Source organism: Rhododendron vialii, chromosome 2a (genome assembly GCF_030253575.1).
Source record: "Rhododendron vialii isolate Sample 1 chromosome 2a, ASM3025357v1".
Classification (NCBI taxonomy): domain Eukaryota; kingdom Viridiplantae; phylum Streptophyta; class Magnoliopsida; order Ericales; family Ericaceae; genus Rhododendron; species Rhododendron vialii.
In genome coordinates, this window is record NC_080558.1 from 24804258 (window position 1) to 24822212 (window position 17955).

A 17955-nucleotide genomic window follows, 5' to 3' on the forward strand; every position below is an offset into this window, starting at 1 on the left:
ATTTATTTTGTTATTTCCCATATAAATTGAAACTGCATTTTATTGTCTGTACTCATGACTGTTTAAAAATCATTTAGTTTCTTTGAAGTCTTATAACTGATGTTGGTTAGTTGTGACCTTAGTTTGGGTATGCTTTCAAAAGCATCCACAATAAGGATGTCTCTCATTGGCCTTTCTGGTAGCTCTTGGAAGGTACAGGTGTGGGTTTCAGCATCTTTAATATGGTGATCTAGGCTGTGAGAATGCTCTTTGAGATCCAATGGTAACTTTTACTATTCCGATTTATGTCATTAGTTCATTATTTGCTCTTTATTATTTCGATCTATGTAGCACACATGAGCCCGACTTAGTTTATTTATTTTTATGTTTGTGCAAAAATACTACTCAAGTACGTCGAATCGCGAGGCTTCAATTCTGTAAGTATTCATTTATTATGCAGAGCACTGGCTGGTGTGCTTAAATTTGTACTTATGTTGTTAAATGCAGAGCATTGGCTGACGTGCTTATATTTGCTCTTATGTTGTTAAATGTAGAGCACTGGCTGGTGTGCTTTGATTTTTACTGATTTAGTTGACGCAGAGCATTGGCTGGTGTGTTTAAATTTTAAATGGTTGGTTTTTACATTTTTTCTTCAATTTAACTTAGATTTGCCGAATTTAGAAATAGAATTCGGAAGTGCCATAGTCTTGAAATAAATGATTGGATTTGCTTTGTAGAGAGAGAGAACGACAAGGTGCACACTGGGTCTGTGTTGACCATTGGTGTATGCAAGGGTTAAAGTTTAGGATGTCTGAAATTTTGAATTTTGCTTCGTGGTTAAGAAATTATGCAATGGGGTTCTTTCAACAAAGTAATACAATTGTCAATTAAGTACATAATAGGGTGTAGACTCTCCCTTGCAGGGCATGTGTCTTGACTTCTAATTGTAGTTATGTAAAGAAACAACCTACCAAGATTATTTTTTTAGGGATCTTTTGCTAAATGTAATGCATTTTCTTTATATGAAAATACCTTAGTGGATTGGATTGCGTTGGTTTCATTTTGTGTATATTATCGTCTTTTCTTTAATGCGTTTGCTAGAATTTATTAGCTGGACGCTTTTGGTCACTTCACTAAAAATGTGGACCTTGGGAGGAGTTGGGTGTACGGGTGAGTATGATACTTAGGAAATGATACTTTTTTAGACTGAAATCAAAATACACTGCGTCGTGCCTTCAGGCGCGACAATTCCTAATTTCCTAGTATAGTAATAATAAGGGTCCTACACACCGCAAATGGTGTCTGGACTGTGCTATTGAAGTTCATGGGGAATTAACGAGCAGACCCATGCGCGCGGGACATGGACTTGTCTTAAGAAATCACGAGATTATTGTATCATTCTTCCTTTGTGTCCAAATTTTTGTCCCGCTTAGGATTCCGTAGTATTTTCAAATCTAATAATAGTGCACTTCTCAAGATATTTCAATTTTTTTACACTACACAGAGACTTTCAAATGAGATTTTGTGAACCTTGTAAACAAATTGTAAAATTAATTACTTCCGGCCGTGCGCATGTGTGTATTTTTTTCTTTTGGGGGTTTGATAATGGCATAAAATCCCAAAAGAGAAAATAGATACGGGATGGAAGAAGTAGTACCAATCCAAGAAAGGGTGCGGAGGGATGGATTGGCTCAGCCGCGCGACCATCTTATTCAACCTTTCAATTTTTTTTAATTGTAATCTTTTAAAATTATAGTATTACATAAGCTCGCCTCACATTTTTTGACAAAATATCTAAAGCAAACCATTCAATTTTTTTATTTTTATTTTTGAAAATGAGAGTGTTTCTCTAAATTAAACAAATGTATTTTTTCATCGTCTTTTCTGAATTTTTGATAGTACATTTAAATTCTTTTTGGATTGATCATACTTCTAAATATGAGAAATCTAAAAAGTATAAAATGATGACCAAGAGTAAGAAAAGAAGTTTACTATAGTCAAATTTTTCCTACAAAATATATAGCTTTATTGTCTTTTTGTTTTTGTTTTTTTGAATTGAAATCAACTTCAGACGATGTTTTAATAATCTTCAATTAGGGGTACACACGGTCCGGATTGGTCTTGTTCTCTTGAAAACTAGTAACCAGACCATTCTAAGTGGTTCTAAAATATTGAGAACCAAAACATAACCAATATAACTGTGGAACCGGACCAAAACCAAATTTCAAAACCGGTTCAGTTCCAGTTCTATCCAAGTAGTAACCAAAAACTTGTTTACAACACATGAACTTATAAAATAATTGAGAATTTAAAGCAACAACAACAATAATATATTAAAAACTTTCCTAACAAATGAGATTTGTTCTCTAAATACTCTAAATATAGTAATTACTTACCAAACCAAAATACATAATTATATGTATAAATAGTAATATTAAATGGTCCGTGATTCGGTGCTAACCATGGTCCTTGAATTGATAACCACTAACCGAACCAAAATTAATGGTTCTTATTTTTAAAGATTAATTTTAACAATTGGCCCTATCATTTGGCCTTTTGAATCAATATGGATGCGCAAAATTATTTGTATCTATACAAATTTATAACCAAAATTATTATGTCCATACTCACAAACTCAAGTGGATTTTTACTTACCCAAAAAAAAAAAAAAAAAACTCAAGTGAATTTTTCATTTACTTGGGCTATGTAAGAATAATTTAGTGACTACAATACTAAAGAAAAAAAAATTTATGTGGAACACACTACAACAAAACTGAGAATAAGTGACGAAATTGCTTGTGAGGAAAATAGATTTCGTCTCCAATTGTGCCTATTTGTGAGGAATTTTTTTTCCGTCACCAATTAAGAGGACAGACAAATTTAAGATGAGGAAATTTTATTTTGTCACCAAAAATAGTTAATTAGTGAGGAAAATATAAATTTCGTCACCTAAAGGATTGACAAAAAAATATAAGGTGACGAAATATTTATTTTCGTCACTAATCTGTGCCCTTCATAATTTGAACAGATGCTTACAACTAATACATGACAAATTAGTTCCTCACAAAAGGAAAGGGTTTTGGTGAGAAATTTTTATTGTCGTCATTGAGGGGGAATTTTGGCAGGTGAAAAGGGCGCTGAAAATTTTAGGGAAAGCCCCTTTTTCGTTCTAATTTTTTACACCCCTCTTATTTCTCTCACAAACCCCATCACCGTCTCTCACACTGCGCCCCACTCCATCTTTGCAACTCCATCACTCACACCGATCCCCTCGCCATCTCTGCAACTCCAAATCTCTCTCTCAAGGTATGTTATTCAACTTATTTCTCTTCTCCTCTATGGATTCCCTTCCTCACTTTCCTCCCCCGATTTATAACCTCTACTGCGTTTTTTTTTTTTTGCAACGGCATCAGCAGTCATCAATGTCTGATTCTGGTGAGCTCTCTCTCTCTCTCTCTCTCTCTCTATATATATATATATATATTTTTGTAGATTTTTGTAGATTAGGTTCCCAATTTCTTACTTTGGAGTATTTGTAAAGCCCTAGATTTGTAATCTCAAGTAGATCCTGTAAGCCGCCCTCGATTTCTTCATAAAGTCATTGTAACCTATTCTATGTTTGCTATATAGATTTCCTATACTGTGATTAGTTTATTCTGTAATCAAAATTCGTTGGTTTTTTTTTATTATCTAATTTGTTCCTTTTGGGTGCCGACACAATGAGATTATTTAGCATTTCTTTATTTTGATACTCGTACCCTTACGTCTTATGCCTAGTTTTTTTAATGGAGCTAACTTCAAATTTTTTTTTTTTTAACGTTTTATATTCTTCAAGTCAAACATGATTCTAGATAATAGAGGAGGAATAAGGGTGGGGCTATGGCTGCTTGGGGGCTGTTTTGGGACTGGTTTTAAAGGTGATTTCAGAGTTTATTACATCTGGTTTTAGGGTTTTTTTTTTTTGTATGGTCTTAGGGGGGTTTTTTTTTTCCCTTCATGTAGGCATTTTTCTTTGGACTATATTCTTTTCTTACCCCCATAACTTGAGAGAGCACGTATTGGTAATTAGCAGTCTATATAGAGGAGAGGGGTTAGGAGTAATAGGGACAGCCTATATAGGGTAGAGGGAATTGTCCTTAATTGGACAAAGAAATTCTGAATTTTCACCATTTACTCAGAACAGTCATGTGTTTTAAACAGAATTCAGCGGGTTCAATCGAACCTTCTTCGTACTTAAAACTTCATAAGTACAACTCATATTTTTGGACTAGGGGTTCAGCTGAACCCTCTTATTATATGGTACAACGGCTACCGCCACCAAGCTTGTACATAGGAATCGCTGAAACAAGAGTAGCCATTGAGGTATAGAAATATGTTGGGACTAAACAATCCTTCGAAATAAAAGCTGTCGTGAGGATTGGAAGGCATACTAAATCTTAACCAAAGTGATGAAGATGACCTTTTGACCAATAGTTGTTTAATGTAGTATTTACATGTTTGCTTTTTTACTTTAAGAGGTAGTAGAAGACGGTGATTCTTCCACATGCACACGTATTCAGAACTTTTAAGCTTGAAGTATGCATTTTACCTAATGTATTGTGTTGCTTTATGCATAGCTAATTGTGAAGAGTATTCATGCTAATAGAGAGTTTTTTTGTCAATGCACAATTGTATTGACTTTCCTGGCATTCTCTTTCTTTCTTTTCGGGTAAAATAAGTTGAAATAAAAAGAGGCTAAGCGAATGTACAGCCTACAAAGGGCATACCCCAGGAGGAGAAAAACAAGAGAAAAAAAACAAAGATTAAGAAAAATGATCTAGCCAAATGGCTACATTGATTTACGTCTAAGGTTACATAGAACATTCACATGTTTCAATTCCATCTAAGAGATGGAAGAGAAACACATGGCATTGAACATTGAAAATTGAAAATTGGCCCGAATTGCATAACAAACACAGCGGCATAGCACGGTTTTAGTCAGCAGTGTAGCTTTTAGTCAGCAGCATGAGAGGCCACCATGAGAGGGTGGTTGACACTGTAGCTAACCGGATTACAGGCATCTATTGACTATTAACAGCAGTAGTCTCGCTGCCACACATCAAGAAGCAGCAGGTACAGCAGTAGCAACTAGCAACTTCACCATGACAAACTTTGTCAACTAGCTAGAGACAACCAGTAGCAGTAGTAGAGAGCAGCAGAACAACAGCTACTTGCTACCATGATAGCAACAAACAGCAGTAGTAGAGAGCAGCAGAACAGCAGCTACTTGCTACCATGATAGCAGCAAACAGCAGCTACAGCAACCCATATAACGAGAACCACAACAACAGCAGCAGCTGGACTTACTGAACTACAGCAGCAGCAGCAAGGCAGTTAAGCATTTATAAACTCTGCTGGAAACAGCAGCAGCAAGGCACACAGAGATCTATCATGGACCCAGTTTGAAACTCGAAAGAGAATGTAGGAAGCTAGGGACAAGCCCCCTAGGAAAGCTTAAAACAGCCCGGGAGACAACCCCCTAAGGGTAGGTACAAAACATAGGGACTTACCAAACTCCCAAGCTGGACAATTACAACATAAACACCTTATACAACTTTATGAAGGCATCAAAACAGTCCAGCACTCTGAATGGTCGAGCAAATTAGCTGCTCAGCCTAAGAGGAATAGGACAGCAGAAATATAGCCCACTCTATACACTGTTGGACTGCTGTAGAATTACAAGACTTTTGTGAACTAGAATAGAGCATACATAACAGAACAGAATGAGTAACAGAACAATAGTCTCTTTCTTTCTATTGGAGAATGTGAAAAGGAGAGAGATTCCCAACAACAGTCTAAGATGTTTGACATAATGTTCTATTTGGTTTTGATGTTCATTAATTTGGAAGTCTATGGATTATGGAGGTTTCTTAATTTCATTAGTTGCTTTCCATATGGCGCTTTAAGCTTTTCCCTTGCTTCCGAATTTTACTCCATTGTATACTTAGTCATAGTCAAACTAAATACTTTCATTGATCAGGTTACTCTAAAATTATGAGATTGAACTTTGTACTTTGCCTTAGCTTCGTAATAGGTCTACTCTAATATTTTTGTTTATTCAAATCTATCCAATCTGAAGACCTTATTCATAGTAAGCAACTTAATTACTATTTGATTCATGACATGACATTAATTTGATTACTTAAAACGTACTTGCATTTGCTATCAGACATGGACAAAAATTGGATGAAAATGGGCGTGACAGCAGATGGAAGAATTAGTCAGCTGTATTATGATGGTGTTACTTTGTTTATTCAATTTGCAAGAGCAGTTGTTGATGCGCAAGGTAATATTCTGTGTCCTTGTCTAAAGTGTGTAAACTTTTACCGAAAAAGGCCAGAAGATGTGCAAATTCATTTGCTTCAGCATGGGATTATGCAAAGTTACACTATCTGGAATGAGCATGGAGAAACCCGTGAATCAAATGATGTTCGGCGTCATGAAATGAGAGATGGTGATCTAGGTGGTATTGATGCGTTGGTGGAAGATCGAATAAGAGGGGAACTAATAGATACAACCCAACATCATGAGGAAGTCCAGAACTTTGATAAACTTTTGAATGATGCCCAACGTGAGATATACCCGGTAGCAAAGATTATAATCTGTTGAAGTTTGTAATTGAAGTATTTAATATGTAGGTAACGAACCATTGGACCAATAAATCACTTGATATGTTCTTGAAATTCCCGATAAAACTTTTACCAGAAGGTAATTTAGTTCCCAAGAACACATACGAGGCAAGGAAGATATTGTCTGGCTTAGGCTTGTCATACGAGCTCATTGATGCCTGCATAAATGATTGTATACTCTTTTGGAAGGAAAATGCAGCACTGGATAGATGTCCAAAGTGCAATGTGTCGAGGTACAAGATCAATTGTACAAGGGGAAAGAAGATTGCGCGTAAGATTTTGCGTTACTTCCCTTTGACACCGAGATTAAAACGGTTGTTCATGTCTAGAGCGATAGCCAAGGCCATGAGATGGCACATGAATAATCCTACTGATGGTGAGGAATCCGGGCATCCAGCCCACAGTGATGAGTGGAAGGAGTTTGATGTTAAGCATCCTGAGTTCGCTTGCGAGGCTCGTAATGTGAGACTAGGAATAGCAACTGATGGGTTCAACCCTTTTGGTAACATGAGCAACTCTTATAGCATGTGGCCTGTCATTCTTATTCCCTACAACCTACCACCATGGTTGGTTATGAAAGATTCTTTCTTCGTGCTGACATTGCTTATTCCAGGGGATAAACAACCCGGGATCGATATCGATGTTTATTTGAGCCCCTTGGTTGATGAGTTAAAGGAGTTGTGGCACACTGGTACATTAACTTACGACGCAGCGAGTTGTGAGTGGTTCCAAATGCGTGCAGCTTTTTGGTGGACACTACATGATTGGCCAGCATTGGGTGACATCTCAGGGTGGAGAACAAAAGGCCATTATTCTTGTTATACTTGCAACGATGAACCATATTTTGAGTCATTGAGAAGTAAGACTGCGTACACAAATCATCGAGCCTACTTGCCTGAAGATCCTGTAGAACGGAGAAAGAGGCTGGCCTATAATGGTAAGCCTGAGAATTGGAAGAGGTCTTTAGAGTTGCCGGTGGAAAAGATACGAGAGCAGTTGAACAATGTAAGCGAGGTCATCTTGGGAAAGAATCCAGCCAATAGGAAAAGGAAACGTCACAAACCGAACTGGACAAAGAGAAGTATTTTGTATGAACTAACATATGTGGAGGATAGGAAACTTCTACACAACATTGATGTCATGCATTGTGAGAAAAATTTCAATGAAAATATTGTTGGAACAATGTTGGGCATTGATGGAAAGAACAAGGACAAAGACAAGGCACGAAAGGATTTGGAAGATAAGGGCATACGAAAAGATCTGTGGTTGACACAACGTCCCGACGGATCGTATGTCAAGCCTTGTGCGAGCTTTGCGCTAACCCTTAAAGAGAGGGAGGCTTTCTTTGAATTTTTGAAATCGGTCAAGTATCCAGACGGCTACGCAGCAAACATATCAAGGTCCGTAAGTTCAACTAATGGCAGACTAACAGGCCTAAAAAGTCATGACTATCATATTCTTATACAACAGATTCTTCCAATTGGGATGCGTGGTTTTGTGGATAAGGAAATTAGTACAACATTATTTGAGTTGGGTAGTTTCTTCCAAGACCTCTGTACAGTACAAAATTTTAGTGTAAATTTTGAACTGAGGTGATGGTAGAGCCGTCCTTGTCTGTGTTCTTTTATCAAACATTAATAAAATTTTCTTCGCCTTTGATAGAATAACACGCCAACCGGCCGAAAAAAGTATGAAATCGTGAAAATTAAGGCTATAATATTTTCACTTTCCGGTAGGAGAGTTTTTGGGACATTTTGCAGTTGATCGCATGCAGCTAATTACACGTTTATTCTCCTTTACCTGTTTGATGTGATTGTCGAATCTATGATTAAGATGTAATTAAGGATAAGATATATATATTAGAGTTTAGTAGTACTACTAATTAAGAGGGACTTGTTTTTGAGTGTGCACTCGTGACGTACAGCAGCTCACAATGATACAGAGAATCAAAACTGTCTCCGATCCTTTATATTTATCTCTCGTGCTTATAAAATTAGCGAGTAATCAAGATCGATCAATCGTACTCTTATTTTTCAAGTTATCCGAACCACGTTTTTTTTTTAATAAAAATTATGGAATGGTCATGTCAACTTGCACGCACCTCAATTAATTCAGAAAATCCTCAAATAAACAAATCCGCCACTAATCCCAAAGTTTGAAATGTTCGACTTCTATGAGATTTGAACATGTGACCTCGAGGACGACGAGGAGAACAATATAAAGTTTAATTATTTTTTCATATATATATATATCTACTTGGCCAAAATGTTTGGGTTTATCCAAAACCATGAGTTACCAAGTTTTTCATTTTCATTTTTGTTTTGGAGTCCACTCTATTAATTTAGTCATTCCGGTCCCACCATACTTTTATTTATTACGATTGCGACAATCTCCCTCCTAAATAGTAGTAACTGACAATTAGGTGATTATTTGTTAAATAAGTTGAGCATGCAAGCATGCATTGTCAATTTGTATTAATTTTCCTTGTAAAAAACACTTGTTTAGGACACGCGCGTAATAGGATGACCTCCGTACATATACAATGCAAAAAATATATATCATTAGTAGTAAATTAGGCCTAGTTTCCCAAAACCACAAGCCTAGAATTTTGATTTTATCCTTATTCAAATTATTATTATTATTTTGCATTTGTCAACTAGCTAGTTTTGTTCCAAATTTTTATGAATTATTGGTTTGTCTCGATGAGAGGAATCATATAAGTAAAAAAAAAAAGACTTTTATCTAAATTTTTTCGAAAACATCATAAATTTAATTAGCACTATAATCTAGTAGAAAAATCTTTCCTAATGCTATGCCTGCTTTGTTGTTTAAGGTTGTTTTTGAAGTGCAAGCCAAACTTTTCCATTGTTTTTCTTAAAACCGGATGTCAAGGCCAATTTGGTGCACCTCGATTAATTTTGGGATGATGAAGTTAGCAAACAAAAAAGGCTCTAAGGGTTTGGTTTAGCCTTCATGGGACTCAAACCTACAATTCTATGAAGAACTACCACTTATTTACTTTTCAATGCCGGCACTTATTTCCATTGTTGCACAAAATGGACTACATTGATCAGAATCAAATCGAATTTTGAAATTGAGTTTACATAAATTCGTACCCAATTCGATAAGACAATGCTGATTTAGAAACTGATGGCAATTCAACCCCTCCCGCCCCGATTGGGGCGGAGTTTTGTTGTATTTTTCGAAGGTCGGGTCGGGGTCGGGGGAGAATTGATGCAATCCGGTTGGGGTTGTGTTGGCATTGCCCCATTCAGATACCCGCCCCACCCCACCCCTCCCCAGAATTATTTTATGCATAAAAAATTATTTTTATTCTTGTATTTTTACTCTTGCAACTAAAATACCATATACAATATTAACTATTTCTTTTATTTTGCTTAGATAATAGCTTTTGGTTAAATTATAATAGTTATTTCATAAAATTTTATTACTTGTGCTCACTTATTTTAGAATCTTGAACACATTTTCTCAATGGGAAAGAAAAAAATGAGCGGGGGTGGGACGGGTAAACCCAATACCCAATAGGGTTGAATCCGCGGTCATTATTTGACGTATTTTATAAAAACAAAGAATCTGCATGCGGTCATTATTTGAAGTATTTTTCTTATTTAGTTCATCTTGTATAGACTTATTTCTTGAAATTGTATCTTGTCGAAAATATTTGTAGCTCCATTTTACTCTGATGTAGAACCTTTGCAGCTGTTCTTAATTATGATATAGAAGATATTCTACCCTTCTTTAAGAGGAACTGATGAAGCTCCAAACTTTAAGCCACAAAAAACATGAAGTGACCAAAATAACCTTTCCCTAATCTCTGAAAAATAAAGACATTGTTTAGTTAAGGGTTTTAGATTTTGGATTCTAATCAATATCTTATTTCTTTCTCCACTCATTATCCATATTTTTAATCATTACTCTCATTTTTTTTCTCTCTGTCTCCAATTATTACTCTTATTTTCAATCGTTACTATATTTCTCTCTACACTCATTACGTACAAATCTAAATCCAAAATTCCAAAACGAACAGGGTCAAAAGGATTGGGACTTATAAGTCTAGATGACAAATTTTGAAATCTCCTAACTGCTATCAAGTACTCTTATGGGCAAAACATATGCATCCATTAGACTTTTGTTTTGTATTCAATCGAGCTCTCCGCTAATGAACGGAAGAATTAGCCGGTAAGAGTTAGTTGACATATGCATAAGCTGATTGGGAAATTCCGAATAAGAAATCTCACATAGCATAAAATAAAGATTTCAGATACTTATTTATCTTCCTGCTGCTTAAAATATGTGAAGAAAGAATAAACTTAGAAGGCCAGCAGTGGTGTATTTGGCAATTATTAGTAGTAGTGCGGGACATAATTAATTAGTATTAGTGTTGCTAATGTCATTCATCATGCTGTTGACAATGACATGGCGTGCCATATTTCCGACCAGGATATGCTATTTTTATACTAGTAATTTTTTTTTGTTGTTGTTGTCTTAACTCTATAAATGGTCCCGTGAAAAAAAAAAAAAAAAACTCTTTAAATGGTCTAAGTAGTTTATATTAAAAAAATTAAATTGCAGTTGAACAATGGCACGTTGCTAGTTACCCAAAAAACCAATGCGACCTTTAATTAATTGCTTGTATTATAGTCCGGCCACCTCAGTTGGAGATTTTTGAAGTATTGGCTCCCTATTTTTCTTATCCAGCTTTGAATTATTTTATACCAACAAGGGTTCTTATTTCCCTTACCAAAGTTGCAAAATAAGTACTTATTTTTTAACAAGACTTAGCAGAACGGGGCCTAATTAGCAAAAAGCAGAAAAAAGAAATAGAATTACTCCACACATTTTGTTTCTCTTTTATCGTTAATAAAATCTCTACCAACTCATCTAAAAGCTTAAATTGTTAAACAGAGGGGCAACTTTATTATATATAACTTCAACACGCCCCCTCAAGTGTAGTCAGTCTCTCATTCATAAGTGGGCTAAAAACGTGTAAAATATTTTAACATTTGGTAGGCGGTGAGATTCGAACACACGATCTATTGCCTGCTCTACTATATTAGATTATTAATCACTAACTCATCTAAAAAGTTTAACCGTTAGAGAGAAAGGAAACTTTATTATTTATACATTCGACAAATATCAACTATCAACACTAAAAAGTATCTTGATGGCAAAAAATACAATTCAAAATTTTTAGGGACGGAGAGAGTTCAATGACATTTCCTGATTAAACATCGATCTGACCATAATTGAAGCTTTCCAACAAATACTAGCATACATTGATGAACATCCAAAGAGGTTGGTCAGAAAAAAATGAGCCAATTGACGGCTAGCTAGGTGTGCACGTCTACCCCTACCCCCATATAGCCTATATAAACACAACACACCCAACACTCATTTCCCAGGAAAAAGCCCACTCCCCATTGCATTTCCCATCTCCAACAACGTACGATACCCTCTCTCTCTCTCTCTCTCTCTCTCTCTCTCTCAAAGACATACTAGCTAGTAACATTGTTACAATTGGCATTCATATGGCTCGCTCAAGTCTTGTGTTTCTCTTCGTCTTTACGATCGCGTTTGCTTCCTTGGTGTCTAATTCACATGGCCGGAGACTTCTAACAACCGTTGAAGAAAACAAAAGAGAGGGCAGTTTGTTCCTCAATGCCCTTCCTAAGGGACTAATACAAACCTCTTCACCTAGCAAGAGGGGTCAAGCCCTAGCCACCAATAAAAACCCTTTCCACCGCCACCGCGGGCACCACCTCTCCGCCATCCATCGCATTCTCCGGTCAGTCCCCAGTCCTGGCGTCGGCCATTAGTTCCATGGTTTTATGCAGTGGTATCAGAAGATGTAACATGAACAATGACGACTTACTATATCGAGAGTATCATAGGATACAAATTGGGGATCGACTTCGGTCTTGAATTATTATTTTTCCAAAGTAATAAAGGCGAAAAAAGGATTTTAGAGGACCTGAATCAGTCGTATTAGCCGTGAACCAGACATCTAATGTGTGTTGAGAATCAGTCAACGCGCATGTGAATTTGTTCTCACAAGGATATTGGGATTGGAATGTGGCATGTCGGAGAGCTAAAAAAATCTATAAGTACTATCGGCCCGTTTTTAGAACCTCTTAATTTCCATGTAAATTTTGGATTTTGGGTTAATGGTTATGGTACTTTTGTTTCCCTCTCTCTGCACAATTTGGATTCTGCCCACGCTTTGGGTGGAGGTTTAGACGAGCATGAGGATAGGAAATTAGGAATTAGAGATAATTAGGCTTCTTTTATCATTTAATTATGTTCCTTTAATTTATTGGTTGGATTTTGTTATCATGTATATTAAACCAAAAATAAAGACATGATAATAATGCAAAGTTACCATTTGTTAGACTCTACTGTGTTGTTTTCAATTTGTTAATTTGGGCCATGTTCGTTTTATTTAGGTTTTGAGAAAGTTTTTAGAGATAGAAAGATAAATAAGAGTAATAAATATTGGAGAGAAAATTAACTGAGAACGAAAAATTCTAGAGATACAAAACGAACGTGGCTCTCTTACAGAAAGAACGTCATTCAACCGGCTGGCCCATTACATTCCAACGTAATTATGACCCAAAATAGCCTTTTCTTTTTTTTCCGTGCATAGATCAATTGGGTTGTTGAAGAGCAAGCTTGGAAAAATATTTGTGTGGCCCATGATTCGTTGATCTCCAACCCCCCTCCATTGGCTCGTGGGTTTTCTGTCTTCTCCCCGAGTCCTGCACAGTGAACGCACGACTAAGACCTGGCCGGGGTTACCCGGCAAGGCCCTCCGGCGAGAGGATGAGAGAATGCCAAGAATCAAGAGAGAATTTAGGGTTTTAGATAGCGTAGTGTATGTACCTCCACTCTAGGGTTCCTCCTTCAATATTTATAGGGACTTCTTGACTTGCTCTGCAAGTACGGGCATGTGCCTTGCACGGATTAGGTGACGTCGTCCTGACGTCACTGAATAGATTTGGAAACCGCTTTTGGGTGTGAGCTGGCAGCAGCCCCCATGTGCTCCCATCGTTATCTCTTGGCGTAACCGCTTCATCACGTGAGAAAGCACGACTCAGTGGGTGGCCGAACCGCATATATGACCGAGCCCGGTACATGGCTGAACCCGACTGGCGATCCACTTTGAGAGACATGCCAACAGGCCCTCCCCTCTGTCGTCGGCCGAACATGGGCAATCCACGTCGCTCGAGTTCGGAATAAAATATCTCGTTCATAAGTGACCCTCGGCCAGCAAAAGTGCCCAAGTTCAAGTATGGTTCAGTGGCCGCTCGCCGAGAGTCAAGTTCGGCCTGCGTTACGTTCGGCCTATCACAATAGCCCCTCAATCTTCGTCATCGCCGAGCGCGTGGCGGAGATTGATATTTGAGTTTTGGCCGAACCTGCTTTTGCTGAGCGTAGTCTATTGGTTGATTGAAATTTTAGCCGAGCTTCGTCCGTTATCATCAACCGTCACAGATGAGCCTCAATGGAGGGAAGCCAGGTGTCCTCCTATGGTTGGGTACGGTCGATGGAAGGATGGTTGGCACGCGTGAAGTTCTGCTTGGGCTGTCCCATCATTGCCACGTGTCAAGCTCTTACCGGCCATTGGTTCGGCGGTGCAGAGATGGGCGGGAACTTCGAATTCCCAAACCCTATGTCTATATAAAAGTCGAGGAGAGGAGAGAGAAGGGCTACGAACTCTCTCTCTCTCTAGAACTCCATAACCAGAGCTCTTGCTTCCTTCCCTTCGACTTCCAGCCTTGGTCTTTTGTTGGTTCATTGTTGATTTTGCAAAAAATCTCCAGGTATGCATTCGATCCTTGCTTCTCTTTATCTTTCTATGATTTCATGCGTTTTTCCTCTTTGTTTTTTGGCTTTCTTGGATGCATTTTGTTCTGTATGAACAGTACGATGCTGGGGATGAACCGTCTGTTCATCTTCAGCTTCAACCCGTTCTTCCGAGCCCCAGTTTGGATGTTAGTGGTTTTGGCCGACGACGGTGTTGGCCGAGCCCATCGTCTCGTCTTATTATATATCTCCCGAGCTTGAATCCTTGTAGGGTGGGCCAGTAGAGTAACCGAGCGTAGTGAGATCCTTGCCTTTTGGCTGATGATGAGGTTCCTCATTATAACTTCCTCTGTTTTGTTGGGTCTGGCTCACCCGATCATTGTCATTTCATCGGACTCTGAAAGTTCGGGGGACGACTCCGGAAGGTTGTTCATCCGAGAGTACTTGGATAGGCTCAGGAGCCGACGCCAAACTTCTTCAATTGCTTCAAACATGTCAGGCTTCAGCGATTCCAACGCCGAACGCGATTATGAATATGACGGCGGTTTTAACACCGAGCCGGAGATATCCTTCACAACGTCTACCCGTTCCGACGTCGAACCCGAGCCGGGTCCTAAGGCCGAGTCCAGGTTTTGTTCCCACGCCGGAGCGACTACCTCATCCTGATCTAGGCCTAGCGATACTCCATCCGAGGATAGGAAGGTTGCCGACCTCTATGAAAGGGGCAAGGTTTGTCCCTACGCCCATTATTTTAGCGGGGATCCTCATGAGTACGAGAGTTTCTGCCGAGAGTACAACATCCCTGATGATGTTGTAGTTAGTCAGGTGGCTAGCAACCGTATTAGGGATAAGAGAGAGCACCGTCCCGAGCACATAACGGTCCCCTTGATGGCTATATGTGAGGCCGGGGTCCGGTTCCCTCTTCACCCCTTTTTAAGGGAGTTGCTTGCTCGGTTCGATCTGGTGCCCCATTATTTTGCCATCAATAGTTATAGAATAGTGATGGTCGTGATTAAGCTGAAGGAACTTCACGACCTTGAGTTTACAGTGGCCGACCTTTTTCACACATACATAATGTCTAGGCACGGTAAGACCGAGCGTAGGTATCTGTCGACGCGTAGCAACAAGGAGTCGTTGATAGAGGGGCTGCCCGATACTGATAAATGGGCCAATTTTTACGTCGAAGTTAGTGGTAACTATGAGTTCGGCGATCAAACGACGCGGTTACACAGCGTGCCGAAGATAAAAGATTTTCGAGGTTGTCTCTCTTTCTTTACTTCGCCGAACCCCGACTTAACTCTTTTTTTTTTTTTAAGATATTCGATTGATGCCTCTTTGCAGACCACCGTGCTATAACTAAGAGAGAGCAATCGCTTGCCGTTGAGCAAAATGTTGAAACCCTGAAGGCCCAGATTTATTGTGACGCGCCGACCCTTGTGGGTTATACCCCTTCGTACAAAGGGAAGTTGAAGAGGAAGGAGAAGGAAGTGCCGCCGAACGTGAAAGCCGGGAGCAAGAAGACTGCCGAGCGACAGGTGGGGAGAGACAAGCAGCTGAAGCCGAGCAACAAAGAGAAGGAGCCGAGGGTAAAGTTCCCTACATTCAGAAAGCCTGCCGAATTCTGGTTTAAAGAGAGCCGACAACCCGAGTTTCCTGGCATAGATATCCCTCTATAGACTCTCGTACCTAAATTCACCGAAGAGATGGGAAGAAGGAACGTGGTTCGCGTGAATATTAGGGATGGTGCAGCTGTTCGTCAGAAAGAGCAGGATTCGGCCGAGCCTGCTGAAAAGAGGCAGAAAGTTACTCATGATTTTTTCCAACCAAGCCGCAGGCTGCTCTTCGAAGTGAGAAGGATAGGACTGAATCATCGGCGGTTGCGGGCGGATCAATGGCGGCCCAGAAGTCGACGAGCTCGACCGGCCCGGTGAATGTTCAGGAGTTTGCTCCATCTTTTGCCTTAGCCGAAGGAAGGGTTGTGACGGTGGAGGATTCCGTTAAGATGGAGCCGGGGCTGGCTGTTGCCATGCTCTGCCGCAGGATATGCTGAAGGTTCCTGAGGATCTTCAACCAAGCCTGGTGCATGCGAGTGCCTACCTCGTCCAGGTGTGTTTGAGCTTGATCTCTTTTTAAACCTTTTTGCGTCTGTTTTCTGAGTTTGATTTATTTTTTCTTTGTATTTTATCTTGCTTTGTTTTATAGGCTGGGCAAGCTTTGCTTCAAGCTTCGAACAAAGCCGAGCTCGTTACCGCTGAAAGGTCTCGTTATCGTGAGGACCTCAAGACCGAGCGTGAAAAGGTTAAGTCATTGAAGGCAAGCCTGAAGGCAGCGAAGGCTCGGCTGGTCGAACTGGAGACGGAAAAAGGTGAGGTTGAGGAAAAAGCAAAGAAGGCCGAACGTGAGCTTGGGAAGGTGTTAAGGAGGGAGAAAAGAAAGATGAAAGAGGTTGACGGGAAAGCCTATCAGGCCGGGTTCGACCGAGCGGGTGCCGAGTACGTGAGGGAGGCTCGGTCAGTGGTGAATGATGAAATTAAGATGAGAATCCTCGTCTCTTACTGAACGGGATACAAGGACGGCGTGAAAGTTGCGTGTGTGGTCCTGCAGCTGGAGCCTGATTTGAACTTGACCAAGTCGATTCCTGCGCCTGTCATACCCAAGCTTGTATTGCCGTATACCGAGGAGGAGTGCGCACCTCTTCCTTCGGAGGAATTTCCCGAGAGTGACAAGGATGTTGAAGACCTTACTGACGCCGATACTGAGGTTGGTGATGGTTCAGGTGGGGTGAAGTCGGTTGAAGGTGATGGGAAAGTTGCCGAGGACGTTGATCATGAACAAATGACCAACGAAAAGAATGCCGAGGCTGGGGCTGATACTGTTGCTGATGATGTTGCTGCCGAGGATAATGTACAAGCTTGAGCTAGGGATCATCTTTATTTCCTTTCTTTTGGGTATTTGTGTTGTTTCGAATTTTTTGAGACTTTGGTTGGACTAGACGGATCCGAACTTGGATTTTTCCATTCTAGATGTAATGTCGAGTAGGTGGGGTCGGCACGAACGGCTTTCTGTGCCGTACTTTCCATCGTAATGATTCGATCAGAACTTTTCTTTGAAATGGTTGTTATGATTTCTTGTCTGCAGTGTTTCTGTTTTTTCAAACTTGATTGAATGTTTTTTGTCCTTTTGGAAAATTCTGATAGGCTTGCTTGTTTGAATAGTAGTTATCCTGTAGCCCCTTCTTTGGTTTGGGGTCGGCTTAGTTAGGTTGACATGGAGCAAAGTAAAAACTGCTTCATCTTGTTGTTGGGTGTTTGCCGAGCCTTAAACAAAGCATAGTGATATGACTACCGAGCCTAGGCCATAGTAGAGTCGTTGATGTGATAGGTCGCCGAGCCTTGGTTATTTTGTGGGTGGTTTGCTCATAGCCCCCACTTTGGTTTGGATTCGGTTGAGGAAGCGAACGTTGGCCAAAGTAGGATTAGCTTTG